Source organism: Canis aureus, chromosome 13 (assembly GCF_053574225.1).
Source record: "Canis aureus isolate CA01 chromosome 13, VMU_Caureus_v.1.0, whole genome shotgun sequence".
Taxonomy (NCBI): domain Eukaryota; kingdom Metazoa; phylum Chordata; class Mammalia; order Carnivora; family Canidae; genus Canis; species Canis aureus.
In genome coordinates, this window is record NC_135623.1 from 28,343,744 (window position 1) to 28,367,685 (window position 23,942).

Genomic DNA, 23,942 nt, shown 5'->3' on the forward strand with positions numbered 1-23,942 from the left:
TATTAAGAAGACAAGGTATTTTATTTACAGGGTGATAAGGTATTGACTTAGAATGCCTAGAAAATCTCTGATAAAGGAAAACATCCTCTTACCTATATCCCACTTTATAGATGGGGAGCACAAGGCTTACAGTTGAATGTGGCATGCCCAGAATGGTTCAACTAGGCTTCGGACTCTGGATTTCTGAGTCCAAAGTCGGTGCTTTATACACTTTTACCAGAGTCTTTCCCTCTTTTAGGACATCAGTCCTTTCTCTATTCTTCTTCAACTTCTATCCTTCTTAGTCATTGCCTAGTTTAAATTCACCTTGTGTGTCATGCTCCTTTTATTACAGCATAATTATTTGCTATATTTTATCACTTCCTATTCAATTATGACCTCCAAGAGGTCAAAGAGAGGTCTTAGTCATCTCAGTATCTCAAGGCCTACCCCTGAACAAGGTTGGGTGGACAAGTCGTCTCTCCTCCACTTCAGAGAGGAGGACAGTCAGGGTTCTTTCCGGGCTCCTCTGAAATCCACAAACACCTCTACAAATGGAGAAACTTCCACGTAGAGATCGGTGGGTCACAGAGGCTGGGGTACAAAATTTAAAGCCTTTCAGATCTGGCCTAAGGATAAGTTCTTGAGCTTGGGAATTGTTTCTTGAAAAGTCCTGTTCCCAGAGAGGTTAATCTACCAGCAATAATCAAAGACAGACTAGCAAGAGATGAAAGTTCCAGTGAAATCATTCATGGGCTAATTAAATTCCCTCTTCACTCAGTTTTGCTACAATTAAAATAATAAAAGATCTGTTTACATTTCTGATGCCTTGATATGTATTGAGAAACACAATATTCTTAAGTAGGTTTTCCCTTTGCTTTTCTCTGCTTTAATATAATACAGTCATTATCCGTGTGGGCCCACAGTGCTCTGTGTTAAATTCGCCAACTGCTGTTCTGCACATTCCCTCAGCCAATTTATTTCAATTTCAGAAGGAGCAACCAACTCCACAGTGGATGACTGCTGACTGCAGTTCCACACCATCACTCTTGGGGAGTAAACGCATATCAAGCAAAAAGCTTCCACATGTGAGCACGAATGTGCTCAGTCCCCTGGTGGCAGCGGCAGCTCTGGGCTTGATAGACCCATTTCTGCACCTGAGATGCAGACCTAGACAGATCACCTGCCTCTGGCACAGGACTGCATTGTTATGTTAAAAAAAAAAAGAAAAGAAAAAAACAGCTACAGAAAATGTAAGGGAAAAAATAAAAAGAAAATGTAAGGGAAAATAAACAGTTTGCGCAGAGAAGACTTTCAAACTAGTCGTTAGCCCATGTAAAAGCTAGATCGTGTTTACAACATAGTTGGTGGTGACCAGATATCATAAATGCTTATGTTTACTTTCAGAAAAAAAAAATGATAGCATTCTTAGGGTAACCGTTTAAGACTTACAATTTTCATGGTTAGGGGTTTAGAGCCAACATGCTCAGACATTTTCCACAAATGTCTATCATCAACTTAAAGTAATTGTGTTTACTAAATAAATTTGTACTGCACTAGACACATAGGGTAGAAAAATCTGCAGCACAGAGCCAGTAAATGGGCTCCTTTACCCATATGACCTCCCTGCTCTTGTCTCTTATTTTCCCTACATGCTGATTCCATCAAATAATTCGATCTTTATAGAAATGACCTAGCCTGTTATTTGACAAGATTCTTTATTCTTGAACAACATTATCACTTGCCCCATTACCTTGCTCTTGAATAGTACATTAGAAGAGCCAGGTCACTATTGAATATGTGTACTTACGAATTACTGGTTATGTATTACCCACACTCCAGCTAAAGCCATGATTTTAATGTAGAAGTGGACATTTCTAGGGATGTATGTATAGCAATCCATTTACAAATTTGGGTTATAAATGATCACAGGTTTAAACTTTTTTTTTCAAGTGTAATATTAAGCAATTCTTTCATGCAATTTGAATAAACAAGCCATTTCATTCGAGTCTACATACAATTTTCATGTGTTGGAACTAGCGCAAAAACAAATGGCACGCTTTCTGCTCTTGTTTAAAGCAATAATCCAAGGTACCATCTCTGCTACGTAATAAAAGCAACAGCACTAGTATAGAAATGAGGAAGAAAGAAAAAGAAGCATTTAGTGAATTTCAAAAAAAAAAAAAAAAAGCTGAGTCAAACACTGTCCATGTGTTATCTCCTCTGGTTCCACAGCACAAAAATGAAGTAGCTATTATCCGAGTTTCTGGGCTATTAAGTAATTTACCAAATGTGTCCTGCTGGCTCTTTAAATGCTGTAGCTCCACAGGCTCCTCTCCCGAGCACTCTGTTTTTCCATGGCACATAATTTCCCTGGGTGCTCTGGTCTCTTTGCATGGCTTCAGTTGCTACTTATAGACTCTGATTAGTACCGAATCCATTATTTCCCAATATCACCTTTTTCCAAAACCTCAGACCCATATACCCAGCTGCCTGCTAGATAGCTCCCTTCCTGGTCCCCCAGACCCTTCCACCTCCAAACATCCACTAATGATCTCCCTGTTGTCCCCTATATTCCTCAGTAGTTGCTGGGACCACCATCCAGCCAGGGGAGGAGAGGATTAGTCATTTTATTTTTCTCCATTACCCCTAATATCCTTCTATAAATTTTACCTCCTCGGTGCCATCCCAGTGCAACTACAGGATCTGTGCCTGTTCTCTCCACCTTCACTAACCTCTCCGTACTGTGCCTGTGAACACCTGACGGGGTTTCTTCTGCCTTCAGCTTTAACCCCTTCAACCCTGTCTCCCACAACACTGCTGGAGAAATCTCTATAAATAATGCAAGCATGCCATTCCCCTTTTAAAGGCCTTAAGTGGCTTTCCATTCCCTGTAAACAACAGGCTGACCTCCCTAGCGAGGCCCTCGGTGAGCTGGTGGGTGCCTACTTCCAGGAGTTTCAGCTCTCTTCATCCCTGACCCCCACTTTATTCTCAGAAACACCAACTCCTTCTATTTTTTTTTCCTCACATGATTTTTCTTTGGTCACAATATCCCTTCAACTTGGAAGGTCCTTCTTATCTACACCCTCACTTTTTCCAACTGATTCGTCCTCACCCTTTAAGACTCAGTAAATGTCACCATCACCAGAAATCCCTCTCTGACACAGTCCTACAAAAACCAGAATGGTGGGTTTATATTTGGAAGTTCCTAAGTGTCTAGAGAGTTGAGTTGACATCATTGGCGTTTGAGCTTAGTGGGCAGAAATATATGCTTGCAAATGAACTTGAAAAGACTTGCTGAAACCAATAGAGAGGAACACTTCAAATCATTTTGGAAAATTCCTTTATTTCCTGAATTAACTTGTAAGTTTTTCTTTTTTCTAAGCCAAATTACTTAAATAGCTTTATTCTCCCCTTGAGTAAGGATGGAAACTAATCAGGCATCCTCCAATGCACAGATGGGAAAAGTATCATCTCCCTTCCTCTTATCTTAATCCCCAGTATAACCAGATGTAGTGAAGATCCCAGCTGCCTCCTAAAGCCCTGCTGTGGAGCAACAGGATCCAAGAGACTGGGCCAGCCAACCAAGCTTAACGTTTGCTTCCAAACGCCTCCTCTGAAGCAATGAATTCAGCTCCCCAACTCCCTACTCATTCTCCTGCTTATGAGAAATATTACCACACAAAGAAACAGGCCTGTGTTTAGGAGAAAAGAACAGTCTGATGTCTGGGTGATGTGAACCCAGTCAATGCAAGAGAACAGAGCAATTAATTTATATATAATTTTTAAAATACCAAAAAAAAGAGAGAGAAAATTCAGGTCCAGTTAGCATTTCACACTTGCAAAATAACTCGATTAATTTTAAGTTTCTGAAATAGCACCTGCTGTTGTTATTATTATTATTTACAATTTTGATAAAGGAACACAGGGAAAAACACCCATAATTGACCCTAGAACAAACATTTTCCTATTCTAGTCTTTGTCTCTGTGAATACGTATTTTTACAAGATTAAAATGATCTTACAGGCAAAAATACAAATTGCAAAATTTTAGATGGAAAGCTGCTTAGTACAGCTTCAGGGTGCCCACGTTTTTTGAATTTCAATTTAGCAGTCAGAGTTTTACAGTCACAGTATGCAACTTGCCCAAAGTAACATAAAAGCTATCAGGAAAACTGGACTTGCGTGACACATGATTATGCAGTATCTTCTAAGACACTTTTGTTCCCCCCATACCTCATCTGAGTGAAAGAAAAGCATAGAAAAAAAAAGGACTCCAGATGAAAAATGTATGTTTATTAAAACATTATATGTTTCAAGTGGTTAAATATGTGATTAAATTTTTAGAGAATTTCCTTAAATGTTTTATTTCTATAGCTTGGAGGTAGTATGGGCATGATCATCTGAGCCAAATTTCTTGCTTTGCAGCTGAGAGACCCAAATGCATGTAGCAGTTTAAAGACTCACCCAGGATTACGCCTCCAAAATCAGCCTTGACCCCCAAGTCCCCTGACCTGGAGGAACTTCCACTGTATCTTGCAAATTCTTCCTTTCTTCAAAAAGCAGTGACTTACAAGCATGAGCCTTTGTGCAGAGTAGCAAGGTATATATAATAGTGTTTCACATCTTCAGAAATCATCTATCTTCTCGAATTATCTTTCATAGAATAGTGGTGGGCCCTGAGTCCACAAGGTCACACTGTTCTTTGTAGGTGCTCCGGGGTTAGAGTCTGCTTCTCTCCCCTGCAACTACTCCTAGTCTGTCTTTCATTCTTTTTCCTCTGGCAAACCCATTCCCCAATCATGAGGATCCTATTGCTCACGTCCACACCACTCATTGCTCTACCTGCCTCCTAGCATGTGGCGATTGAGTTTGGCTACCCAGAGACATACTTCAAACCACCTCTTTTCCAGGCATTACTGGAGTTGGTGTGTGAATGGTATTGATCCGCAGAAGCAGGCAACTTCATATGCTAATTGAAGGTGAAAGCTTTTTCTCTCCGTTGGGTTTCTCTAATATCCTAGAACGATCTGAAATAAAATGTAGAGCACACTTTTAAGTAACAGCAAATAAATCTAGGTAGACCACTCTTGGACATTGCTAGCCTCTGGCCGATTTCAGCAGCAGGGCCTCTGTAATGGTTCAGTTTTTTTTTTTTTTTTTAATTTATTTTTTATTGGTGTTCAATTTACTAACATACAGAATAACCCCCAGTGCCCGTCACCCATTCACTCCCACCCCCCGCCCTCCTCCCCTTCCACCACCCCTAGTTCGTTTCCCAGAGTTAGCAGTCTTTACGTTCTGTCTCCCTTTCTGATATTTCCCACACATTTCTTCCCCCTTCCCTTATATTCCCTTTCACTATTATTTATATTCCCCAAATGAATGAGAACATATAATGTTTGTCCTTCTCCGACTGACTTACTTCACTCAGCATAATACCCTCCAGTTCCATCCACGTTGAAGCAAATGGTGGGTATTTGTCATTTCTAATAGCTGAGTAATATTCCATTGTATACATTGATGATTAAGAAAATATAAGGTTTGACTTCTTCTCCATACAAAATCTGTCCTTGGAGACATTCAAGACACTGCAGGACTCCAGATTTTTTTTTTTTTTTTTTTTGTACATAGCTAGTAAGGAAACTTCTCTTCTGCTAGCATCTCAGGTGGCTCAATACACAAGTTTAGCAGACTCACTAAGCTGACCTTACACCTTCTCCAAGGCATACATAGCTAGGAATGGGCCCTGGGGCAGCTTGTGGGTGATAGTGGAGGGTGGAGGAGGACTGTCTGTGGCCCCGAGTGGGGAGAGGGCAAAAGGATAAAACTGAACCATTACATTATGTATACAATTATGTATACAATATAGCAGAAGAGAAGTTTCCTTACTAGCTATGTAAAAAAAAAAATCTGGAGTCCTGCAGTGTCTTGAATGTCTCCAAGGACAGATTTTGTATGGAGAAGAAGTCAAACCTTATATTTTCTTAATCATCAATAACTTGCCAAGGTACTGAATAATATACAACATAGTAGATGCCTTTCAAGTCCACACACATTTATTCCTAATACATGACAGCCAGACGCATCCAGAAATGAAAAATCCTGCTCCCCCCTAGTAGAGGGGAACTAAGGAAAATTGCTTTTAACCACATGTTTTAATGAAACTGTTCCCCTCCGTCATTGCTTTTCAGCACTTTTTGAAATGGACACCTTCTGTGTATCATGCTTCCTGGCAAGATTTATAAGATCCTCCAAATTATAGAACTAGAGTCCATGTCTTAAGCATACCCTCTTTCTTCAAACTTAACATCACTCATATAATTAGATATAAAAGACTGTAGAAGCGATAGGAAATTCCTTCAACAAAAGGTCAATAAACAGATTTACATTCCAAATAAGTGTGTTGATTTTAACTAGTTATTAAATGTTTCCTATCAATTAAGCTGTTACTGAACTTGAATATATCTGATTCAGATTCCAAATGTGATAAATAAAGCCAATTTTTTTTTCTGGTCACATATAAGTCCCATTTATTTTGTTGCCAATAAATTAAGTCTGGTAAGTTTGCATGAGAAATATGGAAATAAAATATTGGGAGCATGATGACATTTAAGGTGATGCTCTGTTTCTATCAAGTCCTTAGTAAATAATAAATTCTTCATGATTTTGAGAAAAAGGGTTTTGATCTTCCCCATACTGTCTAAGCCTCCAGGTTATGATTCTATTAATCCAACTTGCCCAATTTTTTTTACATAAATGATGACACCTCCTAACTAAGGTGATCATTAACATCCATCATTTTTGAAAGTAGTTTGACGGAAAGTGACGCATTATGATGAGAAGTGAGCCTGGTTTTACAATGGAGTACTTTTCCTTTCCCGTGGGAGACAGGTTCTGCAACCGCCCACAGAAATGGGCATGTTTAATTCAGTTATGATGAGAAGAATGAACTATCTTTCAAAAGCTTCAAACTCATGTGCCATCTAATTCGCATGTTTCTAAGAGGTTCTAACACTAAGCAAGACAGAAGCTGGTGGATTCCTCCAGAAAACCTACTTCGCATCCCCATCTATCTAGAAATGGGTCTTATGTCGGCTGCCTCAGCATTGCAATTCCCGTCACTGAGCCCAACTCTTCGAGCCACCCCATGGCTTCCAGTTATCCATCTCAGAGCCCAGCGTGTGTGTGTTTGTGTGTGTGTGTGTGTGTGTGTGTGTGTGTAGTTATAGAAAGAAAACAGAAAAGGATAAATGTCCCATTGCCACCTTAGTAGAACTGATTATCAGATTCCTTGCTCCCATGTCAGAAATCGGAAAGGAAGAGAGTTCAAGAAGAAACGAAATAGGCAATTATGTTAAAAATAGTAACACCTGATGTTTATTTCATCTGACCAGTTGACCGTCTAGATACTAACATCATCTCCTTTCTACAGATCAGGGATGGAGTGACTTGATCAAGCCTGTGCTCCTCACCACAGCACTGCATTATCATATTACCAACAGTTTGTTCACTTTTAACTTAAGAAGCATATGTACTGCACAGGTCCAGTTCCTTTGCGCATTTAATCTTACTACAGATTTTTTCCTCTGGCTAAAATAAAATGAAAGCATTTTGCAATTGACAGCAGATGTCTGAAGCTTTCGTTTCCCATTTCTGGCATTATAACTCGGGGGACTCAAATTAGTGATTCCTTATAAACCTCAAACAAACAGAAACGCTTCATAAAAGTCACTAAATAAAAATTCCTATTTCCATGGCCAGTAAATTAACAACAACAAATACTGAATAGCTTTACTTTTTAGTGAAGTGAAGAGGAGGCTAATTAAGGACTTCTTCTAGACACTGGTAGGAGAAATATCTTTCTCCGCTCTGCTTCTATTTTGTTGTTGCTCTGGTCATGTTTTTAACTAAAATTAGTCAAACACATAGGATGTTCCAGGCACAGGACAAGAACCTGCATTTATGTACTGAAGGCTTGTGATCATCCCGTAAGGTTTTTACAGACTAAGCCACAGTGAAAGTGTCAAATGAAACTTGCAGATTGGAGACCAGGAATCACTCTCTAAAGCTCCCATTTTTGACTCTACCCTGAACGAAGCCAGAAGTATGTCGCCTTTCAAAATTATGTAGCCTACTTTAGGGAAGAATTCTCTAGCACCAATGGGATGTTACAGGAATAGGATAGACAACCCAGGGTTAGAGTATATTCTTTGCAACATTTCTGTGGTATCGTTTTGAGACAATATCCAACCTCTCAGAACTTCCATTCCCTTATCTGAAAAGGAAATCAGGACACCAAACCCAAGGACATGAGGAAGAACTTAGACAAACTACAGACAACCGGGAGATAAGAGAGCCCAATAAGAGTTTTTTTTTTTTTTTCATCACCACCACCACCATCTTTATCACATTCTATATTCTCTGATTCTTTGGGGAGAAAAATACACAAGAAATGAATAGAAAATGAGAGTCCTCCAAGTAGTGGTTGTACACATTCTATATATACGAATATATGTGTGTGTAGATATACACATATCTACAGGGGTGGATTTTTTTTTACTTGGTGACTAAATGATTATATCCCTATTCTTTTTTGAGATTATCAAATGTCCAACCCTTAAAAGTTTGGAAAGTATGGAGTAGTGTTAGCATTATTAAAGGTGTTAATTCACTTCAAACGAAGGTGAAGGGGAAAAAAAGTTTAGACATTACTCTAGGAAAGATATGAGAGAGACGTAGGAACAATTGAGGGAGAGGGGTAAAAATACATTAGGTATTCTCCATTCTCCACCCTTGTGTGATTTTCATTGTTAACAAGACTATATAGCATCAACATAGGTATCCGTGATTCTTGTTACTTCTGATGGAGATTAATTCATTCTATCTTTGGCGTGTGTCTTAGGGTTTAGCAGATCATTTTATCTCAGAAAGTTAAATCATAAAACCCTCAAAAAAATTGAATAGAAACCATTAAAAACTGTGGAAGTGGAAAATAATATGCCAGTTATTTTTTTTCTTCTTCCTAATTCAGGACTCTATTCTTTCTTGACAGACATTTTAAATAACAAAAATGTTCATACTTCTTTGGCTTATTTACACAAATTTGAAAGTATGAAAAAAATCTATCATTTTCTCAACTGCTCTAATGTCAATATCACTTTGTCAATAGGTTTGTAATATTCTTGAAACAGGAGCAAGCACTCTTCCTGGAAAAGGCAGCCCCCATGTTCCTTCTGGTCCCTATTCTAACCCTGCCTTACCAAAGATGCCTTTCCTAACCTCCCTGTGGGCAGCGAGTCCCCCACCCCATCACTCCCCATCCTGTCTATCCTAACTTTATTTTCTTCAGAGCACTTATTATTGCCATGTGACATGTATCTCTTTAGTGTCATTCTCAAACCATTGGAATGCAAGCTCCCAAGATGACCAGAGACTTTTCTTTTGTTCACTTCTGTATGACATGGAGAAAGAATTTAGTGATTACTTGTTAAATAAGTGAATAGCGAAACAACAAACGAACAAGAAAACTATCTCTATTAGAGGAGCAAAGCCTTTACTTATTGGGTTTCAGAGACTGGCAAAAACTAGTATCAGTGCATTTAAAATATAGCTTATATCTTTATTATGTAATCTTGTGTGGGTCTGTGTATGTGTCAGACAGAGAGAGGGAAAAAGAGAAAGGCACTATTTAAAATGTTTTATAATATGCTAGAATTGTTATTTAAGCAACTGTAGTGCAACAGCCACTTTGGAGGATTTACATATGCGGTGTCAAATGATCTCATTTAGAGTGTCTATCCGGACACCTCAAAATGGTGTTGGTGAAAAGTATTTTTAGACCCAGAATAAGATAGGGTCCCAGATGTCCTCAATTACTGAATGAGCTGCTATAAAGGGGCAGTGGAGTGAAAAATGCTGGAATGGTGACTCTGTTACCAAGACTATAGTTAGGGTAGGGCCTACCAATTATGTGAATTCTGAGGTTGTCAACCTTGGGATTTGAGTAATGAATTCAGTAAAACTCAGGCTTTTAACTTGAGAATTGGTGCCTATGCTATATGATTACAATTCTGTGTCATTCAGATTCATGCGAGACTCGTACTTAGGACCACGCTTCATCAGGAGGAGGCTGCTAGAAGCATCTCAGTAGTCTCACACAATTAAGATGAGGCCCTAAAGTTTCATATCTTTTTCAATAATATAAAAGCTCAGGAGCGATCTAGACCTACCTTCCGTTAAAAGCAGACAAGTGACATTTTTTTACTTAAGCATAATCCTTTAATGCCTTAGAGTCTCACCCCTGTCACCTAAACTGCTCATCAGAATATTCTTCCCAGAGGCAGAAACAAACTCTGGTAAAATACAAGTTTCTCTGTATTCTTACAATTCAAAGATAAATTTTAGTGCCACTCACACATTGGCTTTCTGGCCTTTTAATCTTAGTTTGCCTTAATTTAATACTGGTTGCAAGAAAGATATGGAAAAAAAAAACCCAGAAGTACAATTTTCCATCATGAAATAAACTGAAGGTCAAAAGTTTAGTGGTGTTTAAGAGCAAGAGCTCTCAAGCAAGTTTGGTTTGTATTGCATCTGAGTTTGCCAAGTGGAGCTACATGAATATGAGTAAGCTACTTAATATGTGTAAAGCTTGGATTCCTCAACTATAAAATGGGAATAATGATAGCACCTAGCTCAGAGGAATGACGTGAGGGTTCCAAGTCCATCCTGAAAGAAGTTGTCATGAGCACCAAGTACAGCAGGGGACATGAAAGTGGCCACCACCGAGCAGGTCAACACGTCCATTTCCTTTGCGTCCTCCCTTCCCTTGGGGCAAAATCATTTCCTGGGGCTTTCACAGGCTACCAGAATCCAGCCTTGGTGTGGCTGTTTCTGTTTCCAGCTGTCTTTAATCTGCCACATACAAAAACAAAAGCTGATAGGAAACTTAAAAAACAATGATTATCTTGTCTTTACTTATAAGAACAATGAAAGGGGCCTTTCCTTAGGGATAGATGTTGAATCATGTTGGTGGAAGTAATTAATATAATTTAATATTGTTTAAATATAGCTATTTAGAAATAAACTATCTAGCCAGATAGATAGATGTTATAGGGTGGATAGAGTATGAAAAAAAATCACAATTTGAAACTTAGGGTAAAGAAGGAAATTCTTAGAACCATGTCTCCTGTTTGAATTATAGCCAAGCACACTTAGTCTTTAAACTATGCTTTTCAGACCACTTGCAGCATGGTGTACTCAGGTTGAAAGACAAACCTGGTACGTTTTCCTAGAAATTCTATACGTTTTCAAATATTTGGAAGGTGTTCCTTATGTTTGTGCTTCAAAATTTACAAATATATTATGAAATAAGTTGGAAAATTCCTAGGTATTTTTCAGGAAAAAAACTCAAAGCTTCAACGTGACTTTATGCTAGAAAAGAGTGGCCTGGAGTTACAGTTCCCCAGACTCTCCAGATTGTATGCGTTCTCTTTCCTTTACCTTTATAGGTACTCTGGTTAAAAATTTAGAAATACGTTGTCAACCAAGGGGTCACAATAACTAGTGTGGTATGAAACACAGACTTTTTTTTACAATTTTTGTTTTGCTTTGATTTCAGCAATGTACATATTAATTTTTGCTTAAATTAAATATGCATGCTCTTGTGATAAAGCTGATCAGATGACATATTGCACAGAACAAGCTATAAGATGCAGTGGAGAACAGGACACAATTTGCTATAACTAAGAGATAAAAGACACATTCATGTCAAGCCAAAAAACTTTCCCTCTTGAGTGGTTAAGAGTACAATCAGGCCGATGAAAGTTACTGAAAGGAAGAGTCCCTGCCTAAGGAATTGAACCGTGCACTGACCGTGAGTGCTTTTCTAAAGCTACATAGGAATATTTTTGCACTCTAGGAGAAATTATATTGTAAAACACACTACCTCATTCACCATATTTAAGGACGTGTGTCACAAAGATTTAGTATTTGACAGTATGTTAAAGAATGCAAAAACAGTTGGGAATCTCTGGGTTAAATTTTGCAGTTTAGATCAGAAGACTTACTGACACCTGTTGGCGGCATACCAAAAGGGGCTTTTAATAAGTGAGTCTAAGTATAAATGTGTAAAAATACATTTAAGTCACAAAGCTTTGGATGGAATAGAAAGTTATATCAAAGATGACTCAAGTGAGTATATTATAAACATTTTTGGAGATGTATTATTTTGCAAATGGGCATAGATGTCTGCAAATGGACAGATGGAGAGAATTACACACACACACACACACACACACACACACACACACACCAAACCCAAATTATATTTTTAGATTAAAAGTTCTCAGTTCTTTCTCAGAAACCCTTATATAAACAAGTAAACTTTTTTCCCTCTTTATACATAAAAACTTGGGAAGTTTGCTAAAATTCACCAGGAATTCTTCGGTGTAGAGTCCTAGCCAGCTAAGAAGAATTTTTTATGATCATCTGGAAAGGATTCCTTTTCAAAAATTGAGTGTTTTTTTCACAGTGAGCTATTACTAAGTGACTCTATCATTTATATACTAATGTGGAACACTTTTGAGAGTTAGAGGAGGTGCTAAAACAAGGTATTAAATTGTTCTACACCAGGTTTGCCACGGACAAACTGGAACATAGAGTCACGCTAGTAATAATAGCTATTACCTATTATTTGTCATCTCATGCAAATTGTCCACCACCTTCAAACTAACAGAGACCCATCATCGTATTGCTCAGAGATGGTTCACAGGTGTCCTGTTCTGCACAGCAACCAGCTGCCTCGGCTCCTAGTCTTCTCAAGAACGTGTATATGGCAAACGGCTCTGGAGCTAAACATCCAGAGCAAAAATCAAAGCTGGCTTATAGAAGATCTCATTGGCTCCCATCATGAAAGAGTTGAGTTTTCTCAACTGCAGATTCCTCAGCTGTGAGGCAAACCCACACAGTGTGCATCAGGCCCCAGGCCGTGGCAATCACCTTCAGAGGACCAGGCATGTCAGAGGGAACTGGCCCAGATAGGAAGTGGGTGCTGCCTGCTGTGCCACAAGGACTACTACAGTCCTTTTAAGCAACTCTGGACACATTATTGCACTTCCCTTTGGTCTTCCATTTCCCCATCTAGAAAGTGGTCAGGGAAGAAAGTGGCCTTTTAAGGTCTTCCTGAGTCTAAACTCTTTGGATGTGACTCAATCTGTCCTATAACTCTGTCCCTCATTGCCATCACGTTGTTTATTTATGTGCGGCTGCATGTGGGAACTTACAAATCACGGAAGCTCCTTAGGGATGATCTATTCTAGATATTTCTGTCACTATACTCTGATAAATCCCAGTATTCTTCCAAAAAGATTTGGGGATTCTAAAATGCTTGATTATTTTAATTTTCATTGAAATTTTCTCTAGTTTTTCAATTTAACTCCATTGTGCACAGACCCAACTCTGCACACTCAACTGTTGAAAGTCAAATACTAACACACAGAACATATAATGTTTGTCCTTCTCCGATTGACTTACTTCACTCAGCATAATACCCTCCAGTTCCATCCACGTTGAAGCAAATGGTGGGTATTTGTCATTTCTAATAGCTGAGTAATATTCCATTGTATACATAAACCACATCTTCTTTATATCAGAAAGGGAGACAGAACGTAAAGACTGCGAACTCTGGGAAACGAACTAGGGGTGGTAGAAAGGGAGGAGGGCGGGGGGTGGGAGTGAATGGGTGACAGGCACTGGGGGTTATTCTGTATGTTAGTAAATTGAACACCAATAAAAATAAATTAAAAAGAAAAAAGGGATCCTGTAAAAAAAAAAAAAAAAACAAATACTAACACACAGAAGACCAACAATGAACTAACATATCCTGGTTGACCTTACAAAATGCAAATACCATATGATCCAATCTCTAAAATAAACTTAAGATGTGAAACATTTCTTTGGGCTCTTCTCTATGTGGGGAGTTAAAAACAACCACTTTGAAAGGCTGATTTTATTGGACATAAGAAACACTGATGTGTTGCAGGAATATTAGTTCTAATGAAAAGGAGTATCATGAAAAAAAAAAAGAAAAGGAGCATCATGAATTGGGGTAAAGGAGAAAAGAATGTAGAGGCAGGAAGCTAATCATCTATGTTTGAAGCTATTATAATTTAGTTCAAGCTGTTTAATTTTTTTTCCCTTCTGAGTTGAAGATCCCATTTTGTTTCCTTTGAAGTCATGTAGTTGAATCCTGCAATAATTTGGAGCATGGGTTTACTAGAGTGGTTTTTGTTCCCATTGGACAATTGGTATTAAAGGTGTCCTTGAACAAAAGGATTTTTTTGGTCATTGTTCCTGCCTGGTACTGCTTCCACAAGGACGGGAACTTAGGGTAAGGAAGGAAATGCTGAAGGGATGAAAGACTTGAATGTGGGAGAAACCAGCCAGAATGGAAAAGAGTTAGGTATGAAAGGCAGTCCCAAAGAAGAATCACAAAATCCAAGGGTTGCTCCATGACCAGGAAAATTTAAATGTCACCCCTAGCATCTCAGTGTCTGGGGAAATCATGGCGACTTTGTTAGGAAGAGGACAGATGAACAAAGTAACCAGTATTGAAAGGAACGATTAGGAGCACAACTTTAGAGAGTCGGAGGTTGAAGGGACAGCAGGCCATTTGGTATAAACCTCCAACAAATAGACCAGAATTCAAAAGAGAGGCCTAGCTAGAGTGGTGGATTTGGTAGCCATCCGTGTCTGTAGATCACAGGCTTCAGATACCAGAAATTATCTGTTATTCTTGAATCCAGAAGTGCCAGTCATGCTGGCAATTTTCTGCCACTCTCTCCAATAAGAAGTCCATTCTGATTTCACCGTGACTCTGTGAATTGCCTCAAATCTCAGAGACTGCATTTTCCTTGTTGCAGGGTGTCAACCCCAAATCTACACTCTAAGTGTAAAAGTTTTAAAAACAGTGTTGTGTTGTGTATACGTAAACTGAGTAATTACATCTTCCTCTCCCTGAGCAATATAGAAGTGTGAAAAAAATAATAAATCATTTTCACCAATCAATGCAAGTAATTCAGGTTTACAAAGGCATAGTTGAATTCCTATAAAAGAAAAGGAGCCCTGACAATTTCTGTTTGATTGTGGGATGTATGGCATCATCAAAATGACAAGGTAAATGCTGAGGAACATTTTTCTGAATTTGGAAGAATTGACTGAGTATTCAGCAGAAGCTAAATGAAATGTCAAGGTAACGAAGATTTTGCACTTTAGCACACTCTGATGATTGGTGCGTAGCAAGATTTGATTGTGGCTTCATGGAAGTAGGCAACCAAGCTTTCAAAGACATTGCCTGTCCTAGAATAGTAGAATGAGCCTTCATTTTGCATTCAGGGTTTTTAAAAATATAGACATTTTTAAATTGTATGTTGCTTGGTGAATGTGTGTGTCTCGCTCATCACATTTCATCCCTTGAATCTATAGTTTTTGTTTCTTCATAAGTATAAAATTAGTCTAAGCTTTTCGCAGATGCTAATAAATAAGGAAGAGGGTTTCATTAAGTATTTACCATGTGCCTACGACAAAGTTGGACACTCTGGAGTTCAAGACGAAAGAAATTACAATCTACCGGGGAGGCAAGATTGGACATCCGTGAAATAATTATTCAGCATTTCATTCTGTGATAAGGAGGAAAAAGAAAGCTGAATGGGAAACAGCTGCTTAGTTGACACAAGTGTCTTGCTTTTGATTGGAAAAGGACCTCAGCTTGATCAACACCAGGCCTTTATTTTCAGGGCTTCCAGGAGACAGGGGTTGGTGGTGGTGGTAAATGGATGCTTACTCTCCTGGCAGAAGCAGAAAGACTGAGGGATTCGGGTGTTTTTTTTTGAAATGATTGAATTTCCGAACAAATAAGATTCTGGCAAGAGTAATTAAAATAAGCTGTTAACTAAAAGCTTTTGCTATTTGAACTGAAGGAGGCAAATCAAAGTGGCAAGCTTTCACTCCAAGCCTTGCCATGGCTCTGAAGTCCAGAATGGTAGCCTGAGACAACACTGCCTGGAAATTTCCTAGATGCCTGTAAGGGCTTGGGCTGAGTTCAACTTAGCCTGGAAAATAGGTCTATGTTTACGATAAATGCTTTTATTTTTAAATTTAACATTTAGACAGAAATTCTCTTAATTTTCCATTATTATAAAAATAAACACATCATTCCAATTAGTGGAGTAGACATCCTTTCAGCTGCTATCAAGCTCTAGTTAACAGCCAGACATCCGCTCACTGCGTCACCTTGGTTAAACCTCGCACAACAGTATTTTACCTCATTTTTACACACACACACACAGACACACACACACGAGAGAGAGACATGGAGAAGTTAAGTAACTTGTCCGAGACCCATCAGCTCGCAAGAGGTGAGGCTGGGCTTAGAACCCAAATGTGAGGATCCTAGAGTCATTTTGTCAACCCCCACCCTGTACTGCCGGCCTTGACCAGCAGCAACCTTCAGGTATTACACACGCATGCACGTGGGGTGAGCTATTTCCTTATTGCAAACAGGCCTTTATTCCCCCCAAGGTTTTTTTTTCTTTCTGTATTTACACATTACTATTACATTATTTTCCATAGCTTCATAGTAATACCCCAACAATGACATTTTAGTTATTATTGAAGGTAGCTTAGTCTATCTCTGCAATTTTCATTTTTTAATGTTACCCAATGCATTTTTTGCTCAGATATTTCTTCTTGGTCAGTAACTTATTACTTTTGTTAAACCAAAAGAAAAACCTATTAAATGAGGTTATTTCATATAAATGGTAAATCCCTTGTATTTAGAGGGAAAAAAAATCATGTTTTTCAATAATTATAAGGACACGTAGCCAATCTTAAATATGGGCTCCCTCTGCATATTTTTTTTTTTTTGACACAGTAAGGGTATCCTTTAAAAGCTTCCCCCAGCCACTGTAAATTCTCTTCCCTTCTGCTTTCGAACTCTGCTCTCTTGAGTGGGGCCAGGTCTGCAGGGGAGACCATGGACCATGCTTGCGAGGTCTGTTTGTGCCCAGAAGAACAGCAGGGCGGGGACAGCTGGGAATGCCAGCCAGGTGAAAGCTGAAAGGCCTTTGGCCACCTCCTGCACGGGTCTCCCCTTCAGCTGCCGCGTAATCACCCGCGGCTGATGCCGGCTAGCCAGAGCAGGACTCCTGAAAAGTTTCCGGTACTGCTTCTCCATAAAAACATGTTGAGAGGAAAACAGGTTGGTATGTCGAGTTCTGTTTCTGCATTTCCAGTAGTAAGTGCTGCTCCACAAGCTCAGAGGAAGCGGTCCCTACCCGTCCTGATTTTCCTCTCCAATTTTAATCCTGCAGGTATGACTTGTCTGGGAAATAAGAAAAATACCGATTATTTTCATTATTCCATGTATGCAAAGTGTGCATAGTCATTTCCATAGGTCATGTCAAATATTTGTTCCAAAGCGGTATTCCTTGCCTCCAAAAACAGTAGTTAGGTCTACCATTTATTGCATTAACTGATACATTTTAGGTATTGTATCTGGAACTTTTTTTAGTGCTTGGAACTTTATATCATTAATATTCATGACCACCCATAAAGTAGCTATCATTACCCACAATTATATAAGAACAATGTGGCTCAGAGAAGTTAAATGCCTCTCTTAAGTCATAAATCATAAGCGGCAAAAGCTGTTCCCCAAACCAAGGTTGCCTGACTCCTAACACTAACATTTTATCCTATCTCTGGGCTGCTTCTAAGGTACCTTTGAAAATACTGAAAATTAAACCATCAGTGTAAAAATAAAATCTTGAACCTGTTTAGTTTTTAATATGTATTTCATAAACATTTTAATGTACATTCTTTGATCTTAAATGAAAAAAAATTACAGTTCGCTGTAATTCTATCATTTAATTCTTTAAATATTCAGTATATTATTAACTTTTTGTGAGCATTGCTGACCTTTCCCAGCACTGGTATTTATGTATACGATCCTGCTTTTGTATTGACTATGGATATTTCCTTCTTTATCCCGGCACAAATCTCTTTGCTGTCATGTTGTTAGCAGATATTTATTCTACTCTGCAAGCAATAATGCATAAAACTATGATCATAGATATTCATGTCCTTTCTCAAACCCCAACACATACTGATTTAACCATCACGTCATTCATAGATATTTATTTCACCATGACAAGAAGAGCAACATAAATAATTAATATTGATTTCCCCGATCTTACCTCTAACTCATATAGCTTTCGCCTGAACTGATTAATAGAGAAATACTTTACCTCTGAAGCTCTCTGACATTTAAATATTTTTACTTCTATCTCCTAGCTCACTAAATATTACTGGGGTACGCAAAAAAAGAACTGCTAAAAAAGCAGTCATTCAAACTAAGAACTTGAGAAATCATGTGTAACCAAAAAATTTCCTATAAAATTTTAGAAGGATAACATTAGAAACTTACATTCTCAGCATCAAATTTATATTTTTAATTTTAGTAAAAGAGGTGTAAACATAGCTTTTTAATAAAAACTTGAATATTTTTTGCATTTCCCAAATGCAATAACACCAATAATTATTAATCCATTAGTGTTTATGACTTGCTTTCAATTTACAAACACATTACTCTGATGTCCATTCACCTTCTCCTTTTGACCCCAGCCCTGCAACTTTGAGCCAGTTATTTAACCTTCCCAAGCTATTGTATTCTCATCTCTCATATATAAAATCCATGGACTAAATGTGTGTTATATAGCATATTTGTTTTTATACATAAATATATATATCAACACATATGTACTATAGGATATATATCAGTAAATAGATATTATGTGATACATTGTATTTTTATATATATAAATACACTCTCTAGCATATATGTAGTAGTCTCTCATAAATGTGAATTTCTTCCCTTTCTTTCATTTGCATATGTTAACCTCTGTATCACATACTGTGTACTTACCTGTTAAGTGCATTGCACTTATCAAGGCTTCTACTCAGGGTGGGACCAGGATGAGGCAAGTAAGTCACCTGCCTCATGCACAGAATTTAAGATAGTATACAAATAATCTGTAATCAACTACATAATATTTTAATATGGTTTTTTTTAAGATTTTATTTATTCATGAGAGACGCATAGACACAGGCAGAGGGAGAAGAAGGATCCATGCAGGGAGCCCAACGTGAGACTCGATCCGGGGACTCCAAGACCACGCCCTGAGTCGAGGGCAGATGGCTCAACCACTGAGCCACCCAGGTGTCCCAAATGCCATGTTTTTTAAAGTCAGAATTCATCCAAAATTCAAGGGTGAGCAAAATATCCAAATATTAAATAAAGGCAGGACCAGTAGCACTGGTTTGTCCTTTAGCACAGGCTCTGATACAGCTCAGCCACATGCTGCTTTCATCAGAATCACCCAAGCCTGTCTCATAGCTCCCAACCTCTCCACTGAAACAAGACTCCCCATGCCTGTGTTCTTAGTCCTGGGCCTTAGGCAGGAGGTAGCTCACAGCCTCATTCTCTGTCCACTTTGGGGCTGAAAGGTTGAAACCTCAAACTTGGAGACAGAAATAAAGGCTAGAATGCTGAGGACTTGAGAAAGCAAGAATGGGAATGTGGAGAGTCCCAGAGATCTAGTGATGAGAGAGTTTCTGATCTAGATCTTGCCAAGCTCAGAGAGCCACAGACGACAGTCTCATTGCCAATTCTTCTTCAATTCCTTATCCAAGAATGAATGATTTCTGACCATGGCAGTAAACACATATTCGTGTTCCTATAACGTTTGGAGTGCAGGGCACAGGACAAATCTCTGTTCTTAAGCCTATGACTTTACCAGAGTACTCCATAGTTCTTTTTCTTTCTACTGGACTTCAAAAAAAAAAAAATGCCCCAATGATTAATAGGCCTCTAAGTACTCAGTAGACGTAGAGTTGATTTTAATAGTGCTTTTGAGAAATTATAGTGTTACAATCTCTTCCTATAATGTTTTCTTATCATTTCATATTGCAGCTATTTCCAGATATTTAAGTAGATCTCTACAAAGCCAAATTGTAGATGAAGTTACGGTGCTAGATGTTACTTGGTTTTGGTTGATTCTTTCACTGAGACAAGACCTTTCTCTCTTTGGGGGGAAAGAATTATATTACCGATAGGCAACCCAGTAAGCAGAATAACAAGGCCGCTGTGCAGAATGAGTGGGTGATGGTTCTATCCCTCAGTTACCAAATTATTCACAAAACCTATCTGCAATTTGTGTTGCCATGTACGCAGCGTTTCAGGGGGACTAGGGGTTGGCAAGAAAAGACCATCTGAACCTACAGAAAGTTCTGAATTTAGTTAGCAAGTGTGTTGAAATTAATAGAAACACTGTGGCTCTGCACAGCAGGAGGAGAAAGGCAGCATATGGCTTTCCTCTTGCCCCTGGCTTCCCTGAGGGGCACACAGCTGCCAGAGACTCACTTCATCTGGGGGAGGCCCTGCTAGCATCAGAAGCATAGCCAAGTTCTTGCTATACCAGTCTTTCAGAATGTGGGCCATTCGGCACAGTCCAGGGGAACTTTGGCTAATAACCTATGTGCTTCTATTAAGGGAAAGCCTACCAACTTTAGACTCCACAGATTCTTCTACAAAGTCTCCAGGAAGCTCACATCTTCTTCTGGTACAGGAAGCAGAGTCAGGTTTCCCTTTATAGTATAGTGCCCTCTAAAATTCAGGTATCTCCAAAACCCATTTCCTAACAGAACACTTCTTTAGATTTAGTACTATTTTACTAGCTGGTTTCAGCATACAATTAGCCTGAAGATGACAACCACTTGACTTCTCTGAAATATATTTAGTTCTTACTATATGCAACGTTAAGTTCCTATTCCCATGAATGAGTTTAAGCCCAGGCCTACCAACTTCTAGAAGACTGTGCGCGTCTTTCCCATGCACCAGAGTCATCTGGATCGCTCATCAAATGCAGAATTTCTGGATGTCTCCCCAGATTTACTACTAAATCATAATCTCTGGGGTTAGGGCCTAGGAACTGTTATTTTTACAAACTCCCAGTTGACTCGTGTACGTTAACGCTTGGCCATCACCAATTTATATCCTGGTTGTATTGACTCCCTGAGGATTTGAAATTCTAAGAGGGAGAAGCCCTTAGGTAAACAGGCTGCCAGCACCTCAGTGACAACTGCTCATTGCCTCACTCAGAAAAACTCCATGGCTACTTGGCATCACTATGCTCTAGTCACTACGCCAACCTGAGCTCAGCCTGCCTACATCAGAGTGATCTGCTGTCAAGGCCACAGAGTCAAGGGAGGAGACTCCCTAAGTATTCATCTTTTAAGAAGTAGGCCAGCCTGTTCCCCTTGCCTTCTATCCTGAGTTTCATTAAAACACAGACTATTTATATCTGTGGAAACACGCATGTATGCCATCTGTTTCCTTTCAGATATCAAAGTTCTATAATGTTTTTCATTCAGCAACAAATATTTCACCCCTTCTTAAGTTTATTCATCGTTATCTCCCCTTTTATACCTGCTTTATCTGATCAGATTCAGTCTATATACTGATACATAAGCTTTTTTTTATGCTTATTTTTTTTCCTAATTTAGGTCGAAGGAATTTTGTATTTAAATATGTTTTGAGGGCATAGATTCCTTATTTCTTCCAAAATGCACTCCTTTGAAAATGTACAAATAATATATATTTGTATCTTTCCTATTTCTTAAGTTTACTTATTATTTAAATGCCTGCTATTATATATGATATTGGACAAGCTTAGAATGGATGATTTAACCAAAATAAACCATTTCGTTTGCTTCCATTAATACTATTGTGGTTATACAGGTTTGCGCATTTGGAAAACATGAGGAATATATGCTAGTGAAATTATTTTGCATGTCATAGCACAAAACAAGGAAAATCAACATTCTAGTATCATCAGTGAAAAAGAGATCATTGAGTAACTGGGGCAAAGACTGAAAATATTTCGATGAGTAATGATTATTTGGACATGGAAGGCCAGATATTAATTAAAACAATACGTGAGAACCTAAAGCTGCTGTAAAACAATTGTCGTATGTATATATACATAAAGAGACATATATTTCAGAAATATTTTACACCTGACCTAATTAAGTTGGGCCCAGGATGTGATATTCATTGCTTCTACTGCTTTCATGATTTTTTGTTGTTATTGTTGTTGTTGTTGTTGATCGATCCCATATCTCCTAAGGAGCGTCACGGGGCCATAAGAACACATTGCATTAGGATGCATAATTCATTAGCTTCAACAGCATAGGGCTCTGGGCTTGGGTTTCCTTCTTCGGGGTGCTCCTGAGGTACATCAGGACCCAGCTTCGCTAGCCGCAGTTTGAGACACAGAATTAGCATACTGCTTCTCCGAGAATGCCCTTGAATGTGCCTGAGTAGCTGTCCTGTGTGAGGCCTGAGCAGAACTGCTGAGAGCGGAGAGGAAGCAGATTCCAGGCACCATGCAGTCATCCTGTGTGGCTGGGTCTTGTTTGGTATCTGAGGACAGGGGCTCAGGCAGTGCCAGGATCACCGTTGACTGAATGACAACAGACAGAGCAGGTCAGTGCTGCACCTGGGGACTCCGCAGCTCCCCCAGGCTACAGCCCACCGATGCAGGATTCCAGAGCGGCCCCTGTGGTGCCAGGTAAGCATCCCACCCTCACCTCTACTAGTCAGAAGGTACTACTGAAAAATAATTGAGAAATCAAGGCCCCCCTTTGCTACTTGAAAATCTACATCATTTATCTTTTTATGAGAGGGCTGAAAAATGTGCATTTTCTGGAAGGTGTTAAAGATGGAAATAAATACATGGCTGGCTGGGATAAGTAAACTAAAGCTGTGGCCAGAGAAAAGGAAAACAAATCAACCTTCACATAGACCAACCAGGAGAGACTTAGCAATAAGACTTTTTATTAATCTCACATGCCAGGAAACAGTCACTTACCAAGATAGATAGAATAGAATGTTTCCATTTGGCAAAACGCTTGGAGGTGGAGAAAATGCTAATCAATCAAGTGTGCCCATTAGTAAAATGAGGAGAAATAAGACACTATTGGCATATCACAATTTCATATAAACTTTCATTTATCTTTTGAGCAGCAGGATAAAATGACTGTCACTGCTTTTAATCACTTGAGAAGCAATTCTTTTCAGAGTTCTGAAAATATTGTATATTGTGGAATATACCTGCATGAGTCCAAGATTCAGGGTTCTGAAATGGAATAGTTTATTTGATTTGTATTAGCTCCAAGGAGCTTAAGGAATATCACTTTTGCTAACAGAAAACAGAAATAGATATGAAGGATATATTCCTAGGCCTCAAGTGCATTTTAAGACAGGAGGTCAAACTCAGCTTGTCCTTGGGCAATTAAGAAGCAGGAATAACAAAACTCCAAACCCTGGGTTGTTTTCATGTAACTCTATGGGTCTGTGATTTTGAGAAAAATCTTACGTTTAAAAAAAAAAGATGGATGATTAGCATAGAGAGTGGTATCATCAGTTTTCTCTGATGATGCTCCAAAAATGGATTCTCAAGAGCAGATCCTGTCAAGATCTTTTCATGTTGCTAGGAGAATTGTTACCATAGGAACAATGGTACTAGTAAGCATCACTTACCACACAACACGTTACCCGAAAAGTAATTTAATTAAAAAATCTTCAGAATTTTATAGTTATCTTTTGCAGCATTTGTGTGTGACTAGTATAACGTAAGCCCTCTTTTAGGCAATTTATGTATAAATTTGTCCACTAACAGATTTTATTGGCTTAAATCCTCACTTTGTTACACTGAAGTTTTATCTTTCTTCAACATGTAAGAAAAAAAAAAGCTTCATTATTCTCAGCTCAACTGTCATTTTTATTGAGGACATTGAGTTGCAGCAGTGGTGGGTGCTCGGTCCTGATGGGCTGCCATCATCAAA

The 23,942-nt window shown here is 38.7% G+C and overlaps 1 protein-coding gene and 2 long non-coding RNA genes across 10 annotated transcripts in view; 1 reads left to right on the plus strand and 2 right to left on the minus strand.

Moving 5' to 3' along the window:
- LOC144282229 (uncharacterized) overlaps positions 1–281 on the minus strand; it is a 182,051-nt gene extending 181,770 nt beyond the window's left edge. For both annotated transcript variants that reach the window (XR_013350570.1, XR_013350569.1), the window contains exon 1: positions 93–281. This is a non-coding gene — a long non-coding RNA (uncharacterized LOC144282229). The remainder of the gene's footprint in view (positions 1–92) is intronic.
- The window catches only part of SYT1 (synaptotagmin 1), a 537,260-nt gene that overhangs the window by 237,556 nt on the left and 275,762 nt on the right, over positions 1–23,942 (plus strand). The window contains exon 1 of one of the 4 annotated variants that reach the window (XM_077845611.1): positions 20,736–20,742. The exons of the other annotated variants lie outside the window; for them this stretch is intronic. The gene's annotated coding sequence lies outside the window, so the exon portion shown is untranslated. Of the gene's footprint in view, positions 1–20,735; positions 20,743–23,942 lie in introns of those variants that run through there. 4 annotated transcript variants of the gene reach the window in all.
- Positions 4,257–23,942, minus strand: part of LOC144282230 (uncharacterized) — a 304,549-nt gene continuing 284,863 nt past the window's right edge. For 3 of the 4 annotated variants that reach the window (XR_013350572.1, XR_013350571.1, XR_013350576.1), the window contains one exon: positions 5,310–17,361. This is a non-coding gene — a long non-coding RNA (uncharacterized LOC144282230). Of the gene's footprint in view, positions 5,012–5,309; positions 17,362–23,942 lie in introns of those variants that run through there. The other variant, XR_013350575.1, reaches the window with a different exon arrangement.